The sequence below is a fragment of the Marmota flaviventris genome, chromosome 5, assembly GCF_047511675.1.
Source record: "Marmota flaviventris isolate mMarFla1 chromosome 5, mMarFla1.hap1, whole genome shotgun sequence".
Lineage (NCBI taxonomy): Eukaryota > Metazoa > Chordata > Mammalia > Rodentia > Sciuridae > Marmota > Marmota flaviventris.
This window is the reverse complement of record NC_092502.1, coordinates 111607977-111629378: the sequence shown is the minus strand read 5'-3', so window position 1 is coordinate 111629378 and position 21402 is coordinate 111607977. Positions and strand designations below refer to the sequence as shown.

At 38.4% G+C, this 21402-nt stretch overlaps 1 long non-coding RNA gene across 1 annotated transcript; it reads left to right on the top strand.

Annotated features, from left to right (window-relative positions):
• Nucleotides 1–5115: 5115 nt before the first annotated feature.
• Nucleotides 5116–9191, top strand: LOC114105205 (uncharacterized). The gene is made up of 5 exons (XR_003584972.2): nucleotides 5116–5218; nucleotides 5463–5544; nucleotides 5937–6020; nucleotides 6585–6771; nucleotides 8932–9191. It is a non-coding gene; the product is annotated as an uncharacterized lncRNA (long non-coding RNA).
• Nucleotides 9192–21402: the final 12211 nt, after the last annotated feature.

The window sequence follows — 21402 nt, the reverse complement described above, 5'->3', positions numbered from 1 at the left end:
AACTGTCTTCTCCCTGAAGTGTATACCAAAAGAAATTTAACAACATTCCAAGACAGTGTCATCAGGGAGAGACCGGTCAAGTTACCATTGAAAGAGTCCTTCCAGTTGTTTCCCAAAACTAAGAGGTGAAAGGTGAGTTTTGTAATTGGTTCACTTTTAATAGATGGTTTATTTTAAGTTGCCTAGCCTGATGATGCAATGAGCAGGGGAATGAGCTTGATTTGAAGATAGATTTCTGATCTTCTGGGAAGTGTTTCCACTTTAATAAGCTTCAATTCTCCAAGGAAATTCCTAAAGATGGTCAGTCACAACACACTGGGGCTACCAGGAATCTGTAAATACACTCATGGGTGTGTACACACACATACAGGAATAGATAACTTTTGTAGTCACTGAATGCTTTGACAGCAGGGAGGGAACTGCAAGGAGAAAAACCTCCAACTTGGGGTCAATGGTTGGAGGTCCACAAATTAATTGACAATAGGCAGAGGAAGAAGAAAAAGACAAGGTTTATTTATGCACACAGGCAGAATGCTCAGTAATGCATAACTCACTCACTGGCCAGAGATTTAAAAGTTTATATACCAAACTTAATGGGAGGCAGGGGCATAGGAAGGTAAGGAAAATTCCTTTAGGCTTTTTGATGCTAAAACAAATGGGGAGTCTTTATCCATGGTAGCTGATTTTGCAGGATTTCCTTGGAGGAAGGTTATTGACAGCTGCATTTTCTAGGGTTTCTAGTCAGATCAAATATTTCACATAGGTTTCTTTGTGAATCTTCTTTAGTTCAAATTTTTGTTTGTTTGTTTCAAGATTTTTCTTTTCCAAGTTGGTCCCTACATTTTGCCCATTTGAAATGATTCTAGGAGTTTCACCAAAAACAAACAAACAAACAAAATCCCACTAGTTTTATTGTTGTGGAAAGAGATTCAAGTTAGAAGTTGTGAGAAGACACCTGCAAAGGGAGAAAGAAACAAAAGATTAAAAGACTGGACCCAGTTTGAGTCCAGAGGGTGGCCAGTTAAGAATGTTCCTAATAATGTGGGGTTTGAAGCTTCTGCAGTGAGGCTGGCAATGGAAATGTTACAGTCATGGCTATTTGCAGGAGCAGACATAGAAGATGTAGGTGTTTCATGAATTTTTCTGTCATCCCAAATTGTTGAATAATAAATCCTTTAAAGTTATATCATGTCATTCAGCTTTAGCTTGCAGGGGTTCAGGAAAAGGGCAGTTTTGGTTCTCAGTGATGCCCAGTCAGGAGAGTAGGAGAAAATCTTAAAATACTAATTACTGACAAAATGTGCAAGATGATCCAGTTTACAATGAAGTAAAAATAAATAAATAAATAAATAGTTCCAAGACAATAAATGCGTCTAGAATCTGATAACTATAGTTTTCCACTGAAATATAAATTTCTCTCTACAGTCAGCCCCATTTCCATTAAAAATTATCAAATTAAGATTACTTTTGTTTACAAAATAAGCTGGTCTCATTAAATTTGGCCTGATCATTGACATAAGGGCAGAAAGATGACTGACTCCTTAGGTGTTTTAAAGTTTGCTTTGCTGAAACTTTTATGAGAAATCTCAGATTGGACTTTTTAAAGGCTTTTATAGCTTGGAAGCCAAGTCAAGAATCTGCGTCAGACTTCATCTGCAGTCCATATAGATTAGGGTGAATTCCCTCCTCTCAGTCCATGTAGATTAGGGTGAATTCCCTCCTCTTAAATTTTCTGGGCCTGCCGTAAAGTGATATTCATTATGCATCTTTAAGGGTTAGAAATCCTGTAAGCCAGTTACCAAACCAGTTTTTCCAAGACAGCTTTGTAAGTGTTGGCTCCATAAAGTCAACTTTAGTTCCTGTATGTCTGGTCATGTCTGTTTCTCTGCACATCATTCTCAAATAAGACATTTCAATCAAAACCTTGTTAGTATAACTAATTTTCCTAATTATGTCCTGTTACAAGAATAAAACATTTGTATTGAACTTATGTCAAAAACTTTTTGGCAAATTTTCATTTGCCATGAAAATAAGAATATTTAATATGGGTTTATGAATTCTAGGGAGAACATGTAGGGAGAATAAAAAAAAAGTGTTTCATTTTTGTTTAAAAGGTATAATATACTAAATTGTTGTGAATTATAAATATGTTAAAAATATGGGTTCCTTATATTCATAAAATGTATTATTAACATAAAATGATCGTTCTTCCTCAGTTCATTCAGACACATGTAATTAATCCTTATTTTACTTAATCTCAGGTTATCAGTTTTACCCACTAGGATTTTAGAAATATTCATCCATTCCAGTAGTATGAACTCAAAGTTATTTATGTAGTCATCAGAAACCTTTATCCAGAGTACATATTGGAGACCTTTCTGGGGATTTCTGAGATACCCCTTCTCTTCACGATGAGGCGTTCTGACTTGCTGCTGCTTGTAACAATTTCTGCAAAACATAAGGATAAAAACAAGTAGCTATCTGTTATAAAAGACTCAAAATAGCTGTGGTTAAAGATTTGATGAGAATTTGCTATAAAATTATGCAATTGACAAGGAAATTTGACTGTTTCTGTGACATACATTTTAAGACAATAACCAGAATTATGATTGATATCATTTTTTCAGGACAGTAAGGATATTGACAAATTCCTGGAAACTTCATAGTCTCTTGAAGTACTTCTAATAGTGTTTACCCATGTAAATATAACATAGAGAAAGTTAACTATCTCTTATTTGATGATAATGTTTGGTGTTCTGACTTTTTAATGCACCTGCAATCATCTGGAGAAGAACAAGGGAGTTTTTGAAATCAGGAAGAAACATAGGTGGGCTTTTTTACTTTTACAACCATATTTCTTTTGTACATGTTTGATTGTAAGTCAAGGACAGGTTTGTGTTTTGTTTTTTTTTTTTTGTTTGTTTGTTTTTAGTTTTTCAAAGAATTGAATGAATGGCAGCCTCAACAATAACATTAAGGACACTGCCTATCCAACTACATGATTTAAAATTTGCTTTTTAAAATTTTTTTCCATTGGAGAGATTTTCAACTAAAATGGAAACCAAAAGATATCTATGTTCTGGGGCTTCTGGAATTAGAGTTTGGTGCATTTAGAACACTTTATAAATCATTTGACAGAGGCTTGTGAATGTATTTCTTCCCTCTGAGTACACACTGTTCCACCTTGACCCAATTAACCTTCAAAGGGAAGACTTCTATAATAGCTCTTATCAGGCCCTGAACATTAACCTCCAACTGGGCCATTTTCAGGAAAAAAAGGTGGTATAAGTGAGCTTATGGTGAGTGTAGATTTTAATTTTTGTTCTGAATCTGATTTTTGTTCTTTAATTTAGTGAAGGGAGTCTTTTAGGCTAGCCATGACCCATTTTTTTTTTTTTTTGTCCTTCCAATTTGATCCTTCCATATAGGTAATGAGCCATTTGTTTAGGGTAAGAGCTCTCCCAAAATCCTCACAAATATAAAAGCTTTTCCAAATCAAATGATTTGTTATTTGATTATTGACAATTTAGGCTCTCTAAAAGCATACCTGTTCCAAAATATGACTCAAAATTAATAAAAATTTTTATGGCTTAACTATGGACATAAAAGGCATCCCCAAATAGGTGCAGAAGATGCAAAGCCCTGTGATCTGAGGTCATTCCAAAAGATAGTGAAGAGAAGGCAAGCAAAGGCTGCCATTGGCACAGAGAGTAAGAAGGATGCTTGCAAAAACTCTCATCTTCAGGCTCCCACAGAAGTGATGTGTTCATGACACCTGACAGACAGTACTGAGATGGGACTTCCTACCACTAGTAGGGCAACAGGAAAGAGACCATAAGAGCTAAAACTGGCTGAGGCCCTTTATTTTAGACTTAGATGAATCCTCCAAGAGCTGGCAATAGTTGGCATGATGCCAGCTGCAAATGAGATGCTCAAGATACTTGCGTTTCTATCCAGTTGACTGCAAATTCTTGAGCCCCCAACCTGACAGTTGGCTGCTTCTGAGCATAGACTTGACAATCTGTCCTCCTCCCCACTCCCTGCATGTAGAAAGCCAGAGAGTGAACACTGTCACTGGAACCAAGCCAAGCTCTCAGAGCACAAAATGAACAGACAGGACACCATGGCTGTCCTTGGAAGAAAAGGAATCTATGGCAAGAGCACTCGAGCCACAAGTCACAATACACCAGTCACAATACACCAAGGACTAGTTCCTACCATGTCTGCTCCTGTTAATCTCAATCTTGGAGGGAAAAGATAAAGAGAAGCTCCTACAACCTTTACTTGACAGGACTCCAGAGATCTGGGATTTTGGTAAGAAATTTGTCAGTTGGGTCAGAGACCTCAGGGGCAGTTTCTGGAGGAGCAGAGTTCCAAACAACCCATTCATTTCACCAAAACTGGGAGAGGAAAATATTTCCTCTTCCAACTTGAGTCCAGTGGTTAGGGTCCCAAGAATTATTTGACAATAGAGAGATGAATAGGAGGAAAGATAGGTTTACTTTATGCATATATGCAGAAATACTCAGTGATGAGGCCCTCCCTCAGTACCCTGAGAGAAAAAGGTTTGTATACCAAACTTAACAAAAAAGGATAGGGGGCAGTAGCAGATGATTAGGACATCAATGGGAAGGTACTGAAGCTTCTAATTTTATTTTTATTTTTTTCTTGCTAATGACAATGGGGGCATTCTGTCTCTCTGGCAGCTGAATTCCAGGAAACTACCAGCATGAGGGTTAATAGCAGTTGTATTTTCTGGGTCTTTGGAAGGTAAGTGAAATTCAGATAAGATTTCTTTCTGTATCTTCTTTAGCTAACAAGTTTTTACTTAAAATAATCTTTAAATCTAGTTCTAGGGGTCTGAATAGATTCCCAAGACCTGAGACATATATGATCATAAGAACTTTTATAAAGGAAAACCTCCTGAATCCTTTCTATGGCAAGTTTTAAGATACACAGCATTACTATGACATGCTTGAGAGCTTCAGGAAGTTTCAGTGAGGTTCCTGGTGACAGAGACATCGCTGCCTAATACAAGCACACTGCAGGGTTATCAATAAGGTCTCTGCCTAGGCTGACATCATCCTGGGCTTCATTCCAACAATGTGAGCTGTGGCTTCTGTGCCCACAGTGAAGGCTGGTGCTTAACTTTATTAAATGCCTCAGATTCAAAGCCTGCTACTTGTCTTCAGAAAATCATTGTGCAATCATCTCCAGAGTTAAGTAATATTATGTTATCCTTTCTTCCTCCTCCTCCTCTTCTTCTTTCTTTTAACCTATCACAAACAGGAAAAATGGTTGTTTATATATTTCAAGTCTCAACTTGATCTTATAACTGCAAACACTGACTTACAAGGAAATTTTATTTGGGGAAATATTTAAAATATTAAAAGTGGAAATTCTAAGTGCTAATTTTAAGATACCATATTCCATAGTTTCTATTTCTTTTTAAATAAAACTAGTGCTATCTGCCAACAAGGAAAATGAGTGCTCTGTCCATTAGTCTTCCTCACAACTTCAAGAACTTTGGCATTATCAACAGAGGTAAGAACATCTCCTTGAAAAATCTGTGGTCTCAAGTCCATACTTCAAATAGCTCATTCACCAAAGTGTAGAAAATATAGAGCATTGGCCTTTTTTTCTTAGAACATGGAAAAAAAATCACTTTAAAAAACAGGATGAAATTTCTTAAAAATGGACCACGTGGATGTGGTGCTTGCTAGCCCTCAAGCACACTGAAGATCAAGAGGGATGGAGAATAGGAACATGGCCAGAGTCGTTCAGAGGTAGGGAAACTTCTTCACTGTTCACTGCACTAATTGAGACATTGCTAATTAGTGGTTAAATGTTGGCTCCCCACAATATTGCCAGAATAACCTGTTGGAACTGGGTGTGCATTGTAAATGTTCAGTAGCTTTCTTGACTCTACCCTCCAGGTGCCAGCAGCACCTCCAGTCATGACAATAAGAAATATTTCCAGACCTCACCAAGTATCCCCTATGGGACAAAACTGTTCCCAGGTGAGAACCAATTCCTTACAGGTGAGTGATTGAGAATAGTGCTCTGACAAAGTCTTGGTAGAGCCTCCAAGGGGGAAGGGCAAAATTGGAAATATTTTTAAAATTTTGAAGGTTGGCTATTTTAAAGCTTATCTTTTAATGCAGAGGGAAGTCTGGTTATGGTCAAATGAGGATCATATTATAACAGTTTAGGAATAGTTGGCATAGCAAGGTATAACTGCCCTTGTTCGCCTCCCTGTAAACTCTAAGAATATACTGAATTTATCAGGGACCTAAAATGTTCTCTCTGCACTCTGGAAGCCTTATGGAGGGAGAAGTAGCTCACCATAAATTCCTCCATCTATGTTCATAACTGAGCATGCTCTTGGATGACCACTCACATGTGCAGGGTGATTTGGGCTGGACTTTAGAAATGCTGCTGCTTGTAAGAGTTGAAGAACCAGAAGAGCACAGGTGGCCCTAGCTTGGAGAAGACTAAAACTCCTTTTCTGAAGTTAATCCACTGAATGTTTATTCAATCTATTTTCCATAGGTTATTTTAAAGATGATACCTTTTTTTCATAGATGTGACCTTGAATCCATTGCACTGTGGAGTTCTGCTTCCTTTCCTAATTCTGAAAATGAGCCACATTCTTCAAGTGGGATATTCACTCATAGCTTTCCAAGCACCAATCTAGGCACTGCATATGAATTTCCTCACTCCTCACTTGGTCACATAAATTCTGCAATGGGAAATCTGATACTCAGAGAGGCAAGATTTACAATTTAAACCTATGTCTGTGGGGGCTCCAATGTTGGTGATTTCTCTACTACAGAATATTGTCACCTACTTGTCAATTTCTCAAAACAATAACAAACAGAAAATCCTAAAAAGAACACATAAAACATCTAGTTGTGGTTGAGCCTGGATTCATACACAATATTTGAACAGATTAACTGTTGTTGTTTTTCTTTGGGGGAGGGTTGCACTGGCAAGCAATAGACAATTACAAGGGGACATGTCTAATTTGACCATAGGCCAACTGAAATACTCAGACAACTTCTAAGTACCACACTGCCAGTCCAATAGTTTTGCCTAACCCTAAAAATAAGTGAAGTAGACCAAATCCATTGTTTGATAACTGATACTGATGAAAATGGGAGGGGAAAAACAAAAACAAAAACAAAAAACCCCAACACACCATCCTATTTTCCAATGCAATTTGAGGGCTACAATAATTTGGTAATTAAGTGACAGTGAAGTTTGTCAACAAAATGGTAGTGGGTCAGCAGACTTTCACTGGACAACACTGTAGATGAGAGTGACACTGGAATTAAAGGCCTCTTGGAAAAGGGGGTTGAAGAGTACCTTTTCTATGATGGTCTCCTTTTAATGGAGATTGTGGTGTATTATGTTCATGGTAGTAGATTCATAAATGGACAGCTAAATGTGATTTAATTTGCAGAACTTTGTAAGATTGTTTTTAACATGAATCAGAATTCTTTACTGTTTCAGCTTTGTCCAGTGATAGCTGTGTGGTGCTGAGCAAGGCTCCTGGTCTCTCTGGGACTTCATTTTCTCCTCTATAAAAAAGGGGGTTTGGATTATATGATTCTTAAGGTCCCTTTCTGCTCTTGAGTCAAATCAACTCAAAGACACGTTATTAACTGTCTAGTGCCCTCTATAGGCAACTTCCTCTGCAATGTGAAATCCATAAAGGGAATGTTAGCAAGATTTTCTTGTTATATTTAATGTTATGGCTTAGTGGCCAACATAATATTTTGTTATTTAATGAGATACGCTGTAAAGCAATTAAAATTTTAGATGTCACCTAGGCCTCATTTTACAGATATAGAAGAGGAGGACCATTTTGGCCATGAACATTTCTAATTCCTTTGGGGTAAGGCCAGGACTTAGATGCAAATCTCTTGATATTCAGGTCAGTTGTACCCAATAGTGACCTTTCCAAACTTTCAAGATTATCAGCAAAATACCCTTCCTTCTCCTTCTCAGATAGCACTGGAACTCAGCATTTTCTAAAATTTCTATACACTTCTTATCCTTAACAGTTGATGAACTGTGGGTTTTTCCATTTGGGTGGGAAATGGTTGCCTCTGCATTGCGTAATAATTATGTATGCCTCTCACTGTAAAAGGTTGCTTTCTTGCAACCTTTACTGTTACTGATGGGGAGGTCCTTTACTGACATTGCAGGTGGAAAATGTATGCATGCTCAATAGCTGATTGATTCACTTTCAGTTCAAGAACTGCAAACATTTTTAATCCTTCATACTGAGATCTACTCAGAAGTTGGGACACGCTATTCATTTCTAAGGTGGAGGACATAGAAAAACTTGTCATGGACAGCCTTCAGTATAAATCTGCATCTGTTGAAAACTTTAAATTTAAAAAATCATATTTCAATTTTTTAATACATAATAATAGCATGTATGCTTTTTAGAAAGCTGTGAATTCATATAAGGAAAAATTTAAACATGATAGCACCATATTCTTATCATCCATAGATTACCACTGTTAACACCTGTGTCTATGTCCTTAAGGCTTTTTCTATGCATATATAAATACACATATGCATATTTTTACCAAAATGAGATCATGTTGTACATGCTGTTTGTAACCTGCTTTTTTTAGTTAATGATCTCTATCTTTTCTTGCCAATAACTTTTTATCTTATCTAAAACCCAGTCTAGATTCAAATTTCCCCTGCTTGTCCTCTTTACAGTTGGTTTATCCAACTTACTCAAATGTAGGGCCCTGGGTTGCATCTAGTTATGATGTTCTTAAAGCTCTTTAATCTAGCATGGTCTCCTCCCTTCCTTTATTATTTTTTTCAAAACTTTTTGTTGGGGAAAAAAAACAGGGAAGGTTGAAGTTTACTTCATATATTTTGTTTTTTTTTTTTTTCTTTCAGATTTTATTCTTCACATGAACCAGATTTTTAAAACATTGCCCAGCTTTCTGGTTTATGTTCATCTATAGGAGATACTGCCTTAATGGTATGACAGATGGTCAGCTGCTCAAATGTGAAGATTTAGTCTAAAACGAAATCTGTAAACCTGCTCAGAAGCCTGGAAAACATCTCTGTTTTTCTTTAAGTTTCCCCTCCAACTGTCTCTCCATCGAAGAACAAAGGAAAATCAGTTGGAACCAACATCAGGTCCTGTGAAAAGCTGCCGTGGTCCCTGTCCTCATGCACCATGTAGTCTAGTGGGGAGTTGGACCTTAAGTTAATCACTAACAGGAAATGCTTAAGTAAATAATGACAAAGGCAAGTGCTAAGAAGAAAAGTATGGAGTCCAAGCTGACCAGGCATGCAACCTGGCTCAAGGGAAGAAAGGACAGGTCTGGCAAATGAGAGGAATAATATTAAGTTATTTATGGAGAAAGAAGGGAAAGACTGTCTTACACAATGGGGATAGCATTTGCAAAGGGTCTGAGGTTGAGGACTGATTTTTACTATGGCTGGGATAAAGTGAATCAAGGGGAGGGGCAATGGGTGAAATGAACTGAGATGAAACAGGGATGAAGCCACAGGCCAGCTCACAGCTCAGGTTTTGTGAACAATTTTGGACTTGATCATACAGAAGGGGGAGCAATGAAGAGCCCTAAGTAGAAGACAAACATGATGAAATTTATGTTTCATTAAGATCCTGCTAACTATCGGGTAAAAGGTGTTTTGAAGGGATAGGAATGGAGACAAGGAATCATTTAAAATGCCGTTGTGGCTGTCCAGCTGAGATTTGGTAGCTTACCTTGATGGGTGATTGGAATGGATTGAAAAGGAGTGATTTTAGAGATATTTAGCTAATTAGGAAGTGGAACCCAAAAGATTGGGGACTGACTAAATGGGTGTGAGGGAGAGGTGAGGGAGAGATGAAAGAAGAGGTGCTAAAGAGGACAGGCATTAAGACAGTTTCTGTAAAGTGATTGCAGCCCAATTCAAGCTGACTTGCGCCTCAATGAAAATTTATTAATACTAGAAAAGTCTGGGGATAGATCAAATGCTTCAGATATTGCTGGACCCAGGAGATCAGATGATGTCTTTAGAAGTAGCTCTCTCCTATCTTTTTTATCTGCAGTTTTGGCTTCACCCTTTTGACAAAGCTTTCTTTATGGTGACAGGATCATTGCTGATGACTCCAGGTTTATATCCTCATAGGGCAGCAACTCTAGAAGAAGGGAATTTTTCAATATTTTCAGCAATTATTCTAGAATGGAGCATCTTGGCTAGACCTAGGTAATATGTTTACCCCTGGAGCTTGAGGGTAGAATCAATTCCACCTAGAGCAAATACACATAAAGTGGAGAAGGGAATTTGAAGAGCTATTACCAGTACAATGGTGAATGGATGGTAGGTAGGCAGGAATGACATTACTTATTACCGGGAACTCCTACAATTTTTATGGGCTCAACTGTGTGGATAAGGAGATTTTACCCTTGAGGAAGAGTTTGGTATTGAGGGGAAATATCACAACTTCAGAGGCTTTTCTGAGGCTTATTAGACTTTTTCATTGGGATACAGAGTAAGCAGATGGATACATGGATCTGATGCTCAGTAGAAAGTTCTTAGCAGTTCAAGTTTTGGGAGATACCAGTGTACAGGATACTGATAAGATCATCTGAGGAGTGTGTCGAATGTGAAGAGGAAATTTAATAACTGGGGTAAAGGAAGAGAAGAAGGCTGTAGAGCACAGTATAAAAGAAGGTCTAGTCAGTTAGTTAGAAGGAAACCTAGTGGTAATGGTGCCATAAAAGTCCCGACTCTTTCCTGAAAGTAAGTATGGAATGGCTTACTGTGTGCCATGCCTCTGAGAGAGAAAATCAGATGAGGATGTGTACCTTGAACATAGCAACATGGTGATGGTTGGTGACCTTAGTCACTAGGACAAGTTTAGGTAGAGCAAAGAGGAAGAAGGCACGATTAGTATGGGGTTAAAGAATGAATAAGAATTGAAATGATAGCAAAAATTAGAAATTTTCCACAAAGGAGTACAGATTGACAAAACAATGTCTGGAACAGGAAATGGTCTAAGGAAAGTTTTTGTTGTTGCTGTTGTTGATTTAATTTTTTTTTGGTAAAGAAACTTGAATATTTAAAAAGAAAGTTGGAAATGCCCAAGATAAAAGACTGAAGAAGATAGGATTCAAGGCATAGGTTAATGGAGAAAACTTGGTATAGAGAAGGACCAAATGCTTCACTATAATTGAAAGGGAAAAGGATGAGTACTGCTACAGGAAAGTGTGTGGGTCTAGTGACCAGAAGTTGCAGTCATTCTCTTATAATGGTGTTTGTTACAAAGTTACATTATCTCCTTAGCGTGAACAATGAATCAGAGATTTGAGAAGAGTTGAGAGACTTAAAACAATGTGCAGAAAAATGATCTCAAGCTATAATATGATCTCTAAGCAATGCCTATGGCTGGGAGGCCAAGTTGGCCTGATCTGACCAGTTGGCTATTTCCTATGATAGAGCTCAACAGCCTCTATATGGAACCTGAGAAGATGGATGGCTGGTCCTCTGGATATGACGGAAGAGCAAAATTTGACAAAGGAATTGGTGGAGTAAAACCCTACCATAACATTTCATATGGGGCTGTGGGCAAAAATTCAACTACAAAAAAAATGGAGAACATTTTTATGGTTAGCTTAGTGAAATGAGAATGGGCACTGGTAAAGGATAGGAGCCAACCACCAAATACTGTTTAATGAATTTACGTTACCACAAGAAGTTCTCTTGGGCTTTTACTGAGTTTCCAGGAGAATGATTGAAAAGATGAACATTAGAATCTTTGTTGGGTAGGGAAGGAGGGTAGAAAGGTGGATACTGGAAACAAGGAGAAGGAAATTGACAATTGAAGGTCCTAAAGAGATGAGAGAACACATGTGAAAAACATAGAGTATTGTCCATAAGTGGCACAGTCAGGCTTAGAAGGAAGAGGAGGACATGAGCCATGGAATAAAAATAACTGAGGCATTAGAAGGCCCAGGTTCTAGTACAAGCTTACTAACCATGATGGTCTGGCTGCTGCTTCATAGTCCTCATTTAAAATTGAGAATAATGGTATCTTTCCCACTCATCTTACTGAGCTGTTGTCAGCAATTAGCTGAAGTACTGTGGGTATGAGCTATATTAGAAAACAGACCCAGAGGTCTCTTTTTCTATTGTGGCAGAGGGTGAGGGTTTGTTTGGAAAGGGAGATGGTGACCAATGACTTACCATGGAACAGTGCTGGCCTCACATGTGTGCTGTGCTTAGATTAGGAAACCAAAAACAGACTCTAAAAATACAAAGACTTTTGTGATCTGGAGCAATACCCCAAACAAAGGCCCAAAGTTTTGTTTAGAGCTCATCCCCAACAACTGGAAGTTTCCAAATAGATCTTTGCATCACTTTCACCCAGGAAGAGTAGCCACCTAAGGGGTCTGGACAGAATTCCAAACATACTCTGCCTTTCACTGTTGCTATTTTAAAACAAGCTATTCCTCAGTGGTGCTGAGTTCTATTTTAAGTTTTAATTGTTTGTTTTTATTCCATAACAATGAAATCTTCCTGATCATTCAAACAAATTAAACAGCATATCAGGAACACATCTGTAGTCTTGATGCTGCTTCAGAATATCTCTGAAGGAGTCACTTTGTCTCTCCCCAGGAAGAACACTGTATTTTTTAACCCTTTACCCTATTTTTCTTTTTTATTTTCCTTTTTTAAAAAAATTAATCCTCTACTCTGAAAAGAAAATACTTATTTCTTTACCTCTTGTTGTCCCTTTTTTAGTAAATGGCACCACCATCAACCTAGTTGTCTTTTCCAGATATCTAATTCTTTGACAGAACCAGTTGACTTTACTTTCAAGAGAAATCCACTTCATACTATCTTGAGAGCCATCACCATGGTCTAGTATCCACCATTTCTTGCATGCACAACCACAATAACCTCTTACTTCATTTCCCTGCTTTTACACTTTCCTGCCTATAGTTTATTCACCCCCAGGTCATTATTTAGAGTCATCTTCTTAAAAACATGTCAGCAAGATGGTGAAGTAGAAGGAGGCATTTCCTACTTGTTCTGCTGTTTGGAATTTGAATGGTAGAATATGGCTTTATAACAAGATGTCTAAAGAAACTCATTATATGTCATTATTGGTCTGTCACAGAGTCAAAGAAGCACAGAAATACTGGTAGAGTGAATGGAGGCTATAAGAAAATACATCTGAGTCAGGCAGGGACAGTGATGTTTTGTCACCACAAAATAATGAGCAACATAAAGATAAAGAAAGAAACAGAACAAATTTGGCACACAAAATGAGCTCCATGTTTCTTGACTTCAAAGTAAAAAACAGAGGTGGAGATAGTCAGCTTGAGGAGTTTATACTGAATCATGTTCCTACGGGAACCTGAAAGTTCTTACAAATGCTTCCACTCTTTCTCAGCCAGTGCTTACTGCCTAACCTGAAGCACACCCCAAAAAAATCATGATCCCAAAACAGTTATAGAGAAGGTACAAGGACTTACTTGATCTGAAGTACATACCCTAAACAAAGATACAAAGTTTTGGTTAGAACTCATCCCCAACAATTGGAATATCATCCCCAGATAGACATATGGAAAAAAGGACAATCTGCTCTTCCTTTGAGCCCTGCCTCATATGGAAGATGGGCAGAAAAGGATCGGGGAAATTGTCCAGGCAGGCATGATTACACTGAGAACAGGAGAGCAACTTGATTTCCTGTGAGTTCTGCGAATGACTGGCTCAGAGGGATCAAGGAGACCAATCAGCTAAATGTGTTTCCATTCAGGGACAGAGACTTAAAAATTCATATTTGAGTGGTTGGTGGGATACAGGAAACCTGCTATGCACCATCCACCCAGGGTAGTCTCTCATCCCACCATATGAGTAGAACTCTGGGGAGACACTAGAAACCCAGACACCCAATCATGATTGACAACTACTCAGCCCTAAGCTTGTAAGGACTAAACGGCTCTGGAGGACATAACCCCCATGAGGTAAAAAAGTTGTGTTTAGAAATCATCCCCAGCAACTGGAACTTTCCCAGTAGATCTCTGTACGACTTCCATCCAGGAAGAGTAGCCATCTAAGAGATCTGGACCAAATTCCAATAGAAGGTGCTTCTAGTTCCATGAATTTCTAGGGTTTTATTTCTAGGGTTTTTTTCTATTTTATTACTTATTTTCCTTTTATTAACCTTTTACTATTTCTTTCTGTTCTTCTAAGAGGTAGAGAATTTTTTTTTAATTTACTTGGGGGCTTTTTGTTTCTATTTTCTCAATTTTTAGTTTTGTTATTTGATATGGAGGGCTGGTGTTCTTCTGCTCTACTTGTTTGCCAGTTTGATTACTCTTACTTTCTTTTTTTTAATTGATTCTTTTAAAAAAAGTTTTTTAAAATTTATATATGACAGAAGAATGCATTATAATTCATATTACACATATAGAATTATTATTACATTATTACACATTATAATTCATATCACACATATAATTTTTTTATATCTCTGGTTGTATACAAAGTATATTCACAGAAATTTGTGTCTTCATACATATACTTTGGATAATATTGTCCATCATATTCCACCATCATTAATAACCCCAAGCCCCCTCCCTTCCCCTCCCACCCCTCTGCCCTATCTAGAGTTTGTTTATTTCTCCCATGCCCCCACTCCCTATCACACTATGAATCAGCCTCCTTATATCAGAGAAAACATTTGGCATTTGGTTTTTTGGGATTGGTTAACATCACTTAGCATTATCTTCTCTAACTCCATCCATTTACCTGCAAATGCCATGATTTTATTCTCTTTTATTGCTGAGTAATATTCCATTGTGTATATATGCCACATTTTTTTTTATCCATTCATCTACTGAAGGGCATCTAAGTTGGTTCCACAGTTGAGCTATTGTGAATTGTGCTGCTATAAACATCAATGTGGCTATCTCCCTGTAGTATGCTGTTTTTAAATCCTGTGGGTGTAGACCGAGGAGAGGGATAGCTGGGTCAAATATGGTGGTTCCATTCCCAGTTTTCCAGGGAATCTCCATACTTCTTTCCATATGGTGGTTCCATTCCCAGTTTTCCAACGAATCTCCATACTGCTTTCCAAAGACCTTCTTTGTCTGTACCAATTTGCAGTCTCACCTCGCCAACACTTATTGTTGTTTGAATCCATAATAGCTGCCATTCTGACTGGAGTGAGATGAAATTTTAAAGTAGTTTTTTTTTCTTTTTTTTAATTTTTATTTTTTTTATTGTTGGTTGTTCAAAACATTACATAGTTCTTGATATATCATCTTTCACACTTTGCTTCAAGTGGGTTATGAACTCCCATTTTTAGCCCATATACAGATTGCAGAATCACATCAATTACACATCCATTGATTTACATATTGCCATACTAGTGACTGTCGTGTTCTGCTACCTTTCCTATCCTCTACTATCCCCCCTCCCCTCCCCTCCCCTCCCCTCTTCTCTCTCTACCCCCTCTACTGACCTTCATTTCTCCCCTTTGTATTATTTTTCCCTTTCCCCTCATTTCCTCTTGTATGTTCTTTTGTATAACCCTGAGGGTCTCCTTCCATTTCCATGCAATTTCCCTTTCCTCTCCCTTTCCCTCCCACCTCTCATCTCTGTTTAATGTTAATCTTCTTCTCATGCTCTTCGTCCCTACTCTGTTCTTAGTTACTCTCCTTATATCAAAGAAGACATTTGGCATTTGTTTTTTAGGGATTGGCTAGCTTCACTTAGCATAATCTGCTCTAGTGCCATCCATTTCCCTGCAAATTCTATGATTTTGTCATTTTTTAATGCAGAGTAATACTCCATTGTGTATAAATGCCACATTTTTTTAATCCATTCGTCTATTGAAGGGCATCCGGGTTGGTTCCACAGTCTTGCTATTGTGAATTGAGCTGCTATGAACATTGATGTAGCAGTGTCCCTGTAGCATGCTCTTTTTAGGTCTTTAGGGAATAGACCAAGAAGGGGAATAGCTGGGTCAAATGGTGGTTCCATTCCCAGCTTTCCAAGAAATCTCCATACTGCTTTCCAAATTGGCTGCACCAATTTGCAGTCCCACCAGCAATGTACAAGTGTACACTTTTCCCCACATCCTCGCCAGCACTTGTTGTTGTTTGACTTCATAATGGCTGCCAATCTTACTGGAGTGAGATGGTATCTTAGGGTGGTTTTGATTTGCATTTCTCTGACTGCTAGAGATGGTGAGCATTTTTTCATGTACTTGTTGATTGATTGTATGTCCTCCTCTGAGAAGTGTCTGTTCAGGTCCTTGGCCCATTTGTTGATTGGGTTGTTTGTTATCTTATTGTCTAATTTTTGGAGTTCTTTGTATACTCTGGATATTAGGGCTCTATCTGAAGTGTGAGGAGTAAAGATTTGTTCCCAGGATGTAGGCTCTCTATTTACCTCTCTTATTGTTTCTTTAGCTGAGAAAAAATTTTTAGTTTGAGTAAGTACCATTTGTTGATTCTAGTTATTAACTCTTGTGCTATGGGTGTTCTATTGAGGAATTTGGAGCCCGACACCACAGTATGTAGATCGTAGACAACTTTTTCTTCTATCAGACGGCATGTCTCTGATTTGATATCAAGCTCCTTGATCCATTTTGAATTCACTTTTGTGCATGGCGAGAGAAAGGGATTCAGTTTCATTTTGTTGCATATGGATTTCCAGTTTTCCCAGCACCATTTGTTGAAGATGCTATCCTTCCTCCATTGCATGCTTTTAGCCCCTTTATCAAATATAAGATAGTTGTAGTTTTGTGGATTGGTTTCTGTGTCCTCTATTCTGTACCATTGGTCCACCCGCCTGTTTTGGTACCAGTACCATGCTGTTTTTGTTACTATTGCTCTGTAGTATAGTTTGAAGTCTGGTATTGCTATACTGCCTGATTCACACTTCCTGCTTAGCATTGTTTTTGCTATTCTGGGTCTTTTATTTTTCCATATGAATTTCATGATTGCTTTCTCTATTTCTACAAGAAATGCCGTTGGGATTTTGATTGGCATTGCATTAAACCTATAGAGAACATGTGGTAATATCGCCATTTTCATGATGTTAGTTCTGCCTATCCATGAACAGGGTATATTTTTCCATCTTCTAAGATCTTCTTCTATTTCTCTCTTTAGGGTTCTGTAGTTTTCATTGTATAAGTCTTTTACCTCTTTTGTTAGGTTGATTCCCAAGTAGTTTATTTTTTTTGAAGATATTGTGAATGGAGTGGTTGTCCTCATTTCCATTTCAGAGGATTTGTCGCTGATATACAGGAATGCCTTTGATTTATGCGTGTTGATTTTATATCCTGCCACTTTGCTGAATTCATTTATTAGCTCTAATAGTTTCTTTGTAGACCCTTTTGGGTCTGCTAGGTATAGAATCATATCATCTGCAAATAGTGATAATTTAAGTTCTTCTTTTCCTATTTTTATGCCTTTAATTTCTTTCGTCTGTCTAATTGCTCTGGCCAGCGTTTCGAGAACTATGTTGAACAGAAGTGGTGAAAGAGGGCATCCCTGTCTTGTTCCAGATTTTAGAGGGAATGCCTTCAATTTTTCTCCATTCAGAATGATGCTAGCCTGAGGCTTAGCATAGATTGCTTTTACAATATTGAGGTATGTTCCTGTTATCCCTAGTTTTTCTAGAGTTTTGAACATAAAGGGATGCTGTACTTTGTCGAATGCTTTTTCCGCATCTATCGAGATGATCATATGGTTTTTATTTTTAAGTCTATTGATGTGGTGAATAACATTTATTGATTTCCGTATATTGAACCAGCCTTGCATCCCAGGGATGAATCCTACTTGATCATGGTGCACAATTTTTTTGATATGTTTTTGTATCCGATTCGCCAGAATTTTATTGAGGATTTTTGCATCTAGGTTCATTAGAGATATTGGTCTGAAGTTTTCTTTCTTTGAAGTGTCTTTGTCTGGTTTAGGAATCAGGGTGATGTTGGCCTCGTAGAATGAATTTGGAAGTTCTTTCTCTTTTTCTATTTCCTGAAGTAGCTTGAAAAGTATTGGTGTTAGTTCCTCTTTAAAGGTTTTGTAAAATTCTGCTGTATACCCATCCGGTCCTGGGCTTTTCTTAGTTGGTAGTCTTTTGATGGTTTCTTCTATTTCCTCGATTGATATTGGTCTGTTTAGGTTGTCTATATCCTCCTGACTCAATCTGGGCAGATCATATGACTTAAGAAATTTATCTATGCCTTCACTATCTTCTAATTTATTGGAGTATAAGGATTCAAAATAATTTTTGATTATCTTCTGTATTTCTGAAGTGTCTGTTGTGATATTGCCTTTTTCATCCCATATGCTAGTAATTTGAGTTCTTTCTCTTCTTCTCTTCGCTAGCATGGCTAAGGGTCTGTCGATTTTGTTTATTTTTTCAAAGAACCAACTTTTAGTTTTGTCAATTTTTTCAATTGTTTCTTTTGTTTCGATTTCATTAATTTCAGCTCTGATTTTAATTATTTCTTGCCTTCTACTTCTTTTGCTGTTGTTTTGCTCTTCTTTTTCTAGGATTTTGAGATGAAGTATGAGATCATTTATTTGTTGGTTTTTTCTTTTTTTAAGGAATGAACTCCAAGCAATGAATTTTCCTCTTAGAACTGCTTTCAATGTGTCCCATAGATTCCGATATGTTGTGTCTGTGTTTTCATTAATCTCTAAGAATTTTTTAATTTCCTCCTTGATGTCTTCTATAACCCATTGATCATTCAGTAACCTATTGTTCATTCTCCAAGTGATGTATGCTTTTTCCTTCCTTCTTTTATCGTTGATTTTCAGTTTCATTCCATTATGATCAGATAGGATGCATGGTATTATCTCTACTCCTTTATATTGTCTAAGAGTTGCCCTGTGACATAATATATGATCTATTTTTGAGAAGGATCCATGTGCTGCTGAGAAAAAAGTGTAACTGCTTGATGTTGGGTGGTATATTCTATATATGTCAATTAAGTCTAGGTTATTAATTGTGTTATTGAGTTCTATAGTTTCCTTATTCAACTTTTGTTTGGAAGATCTGTCCAGTGGCGAGTGAGGTGTGTTGAAGTCTCCCATGATTATTGTATGGTGGTCTATTAGACTCTTGAACTTGAGAAGAGTTTGTTTGATGAACATAGCTGCACCATTGTTTGGGGCATATATATTTATGATTGTTATGTCTTGTTGGTGTATGGTTCCCTTAAGCAGTATGTAGTGTCCCTCTTTATCCCTTTTGATTAACTTTGGCTTGAAATCTATTTTATTTGATATGAGTATGGACACTCCTGCTTGTTTCCGAAGTCCATATGAGTGATATGATTTTTCCCAACCTTTCACCTTCAGCCTATGTATGTCTTTTCCTATCAAATGCGTCTCCTGTAGGCAGCATATTGTTGGGTCTTGTTTTGTGATCCATTCTACTAGCCTGTGTCTCTTAATTGGTGAGTTTAAGCCATTAACATTTAGGGTTATTATTGAGATATGGGTTGTTCTTCCAGCCATATTTGTTTATTTCTGTTACTAAACATGGTTTGTTTTCCTCTTTGATTATTTCCCCCCCCCTTTACTCTCCTACCTCCCACTGTTGGTTTTCATTGTTATTTTCCATTTCCTCTTCCTGTAATGTTTTGCCGAGGATGTTTTGAAGACATGGTTTTCTAGCTGCATATTCTTTTAACTTTTGTTTGTCGTGGAAGGTTTTAATTCCATCTTCCATCCTGAAGCTTAATTTCGCTGGGTACACAATTCTTGGTTGGAACACATTTTCTTTCAGTGTTTGAAATATGTTATTCCAGGATCTTCTAGCTTTCAGAGTCTGTGTTGAAAGATCAGCTGTTATCCTGATTGGCTTACCCCTAAATGTAATCTGCTTCCTTTCTCTTGTAGCTTTTAAAATTCTCTCCTTATTCGGTATGTTGGGCATCTTCATTATAATGTGTCTAGGTGTGGATCTCTTATAATTTTGCACATTGGGCGTCCTGTAGGCTTCTAGAATTTGGGATTCTGTCTCATTCTTCAAGTCTGGGAAGTTTTCTCATATTATTTCATTGAATAAATTGCTCATTCCTTTGGTATGGAGTTCTATACCTTCCTGTATCCCAATGACTCTTAAGTTTGGTCTCTTAATGTTATCCCATATTTCTTGGATGTTCTGTTCATGGTTTCTTAACAGTCTTGCTGAGCTGTCTATGTTCTTTTCCAGTTGAAATACTTTGTCTTCATTGTCTGATGTTCTATCTCCTAAGTGTTCTACTCTGCTGGTAGTATTCTCCATTGAGTTTTTAAGTTGGTTTATTGTTTCCTGCATTTCTAGGATTTCTGTTTGTTTGTTTTTTATAACCTCTATCTCCCTGTATAGTTGATCCTTTGCTTCCTGGATTTGTTTGTGTAATTCATTGTCGAAGTGATCTTTCATTGTCTGATTTTGCTGTCTAATGTCTTCCTTGATACTCCAGATCATCTGAAGCATATATATCCTGAATTCTTTATCTGACATTCCATCTGCTGCAGCTGTTACCTCTTCTAAAGTTGAGTTGACCTGCATTGCTTGTAGTCCTTTCTTTCCTTGTCTTTTCATACTGCTTGCATTTCTTTCTTCTTGGTGAAACTGTTGTGTTTTTGAAATTTCCCCCCCCCCCATATATTTATATTGCTCTTGTATAGTTGAAAAGTCTCCCTTGCAGGTGCGGGCGGGGGCTCTGCTCTGCCCCTCCTCCACTTGGTGTGAGGTGTCTACCACGCCCGCGGACCCCTGGACCTGATCTGCCGTTCTGTCGCAGGTCTGCCTACCTTGCAGGTGGGGGCGAAGGCTCTGCCCTGCCCCTCCTACCACGCCCGGGGACCGCTGGGCCTGATCTGCAGGTTGGTCGCCAGTCTGCCCACCTTGCGGGCACGGGTGGCAGTTCCGCTCTGCCCCCACTCCAATTGGGGTCACTTGACCACCACACAGGTGGGCCGCTGGGCCTGATCTGGGCGCGGGCGAAGGCTCTGCTCTGCCCCTACTCCAGTTGGGGTGAAGTGTGTACCACGCTGGCAGGCCGCTGGGCCTGATCCGCCGGTCTGTCGCAGGTCGGCTTACCTTGCCGGAGCGGGTGGCGGCTCTGCCCTGCCCCTCCTACCACGCCCGCAGAACGCTGGGCCTGATCTGCAGGTTGGTAGCAGGTCTGCCTACCTTGCGGGCGTGGGCAGCGGCCCCGCTCCTCCCCTCTGGCTCGACGACAAAGTGAGAGAGACTCGGGTATCTGTGACTCACCCTCCCTACCAGGAGACCAACTGTTTCCGTCGCCGCTGGCACCGATGAAGTTCTCTCCTCGGCCGCTCTCAGATGACATCAGATCTCTGCCATGCTGGCATCCCCTGTTCT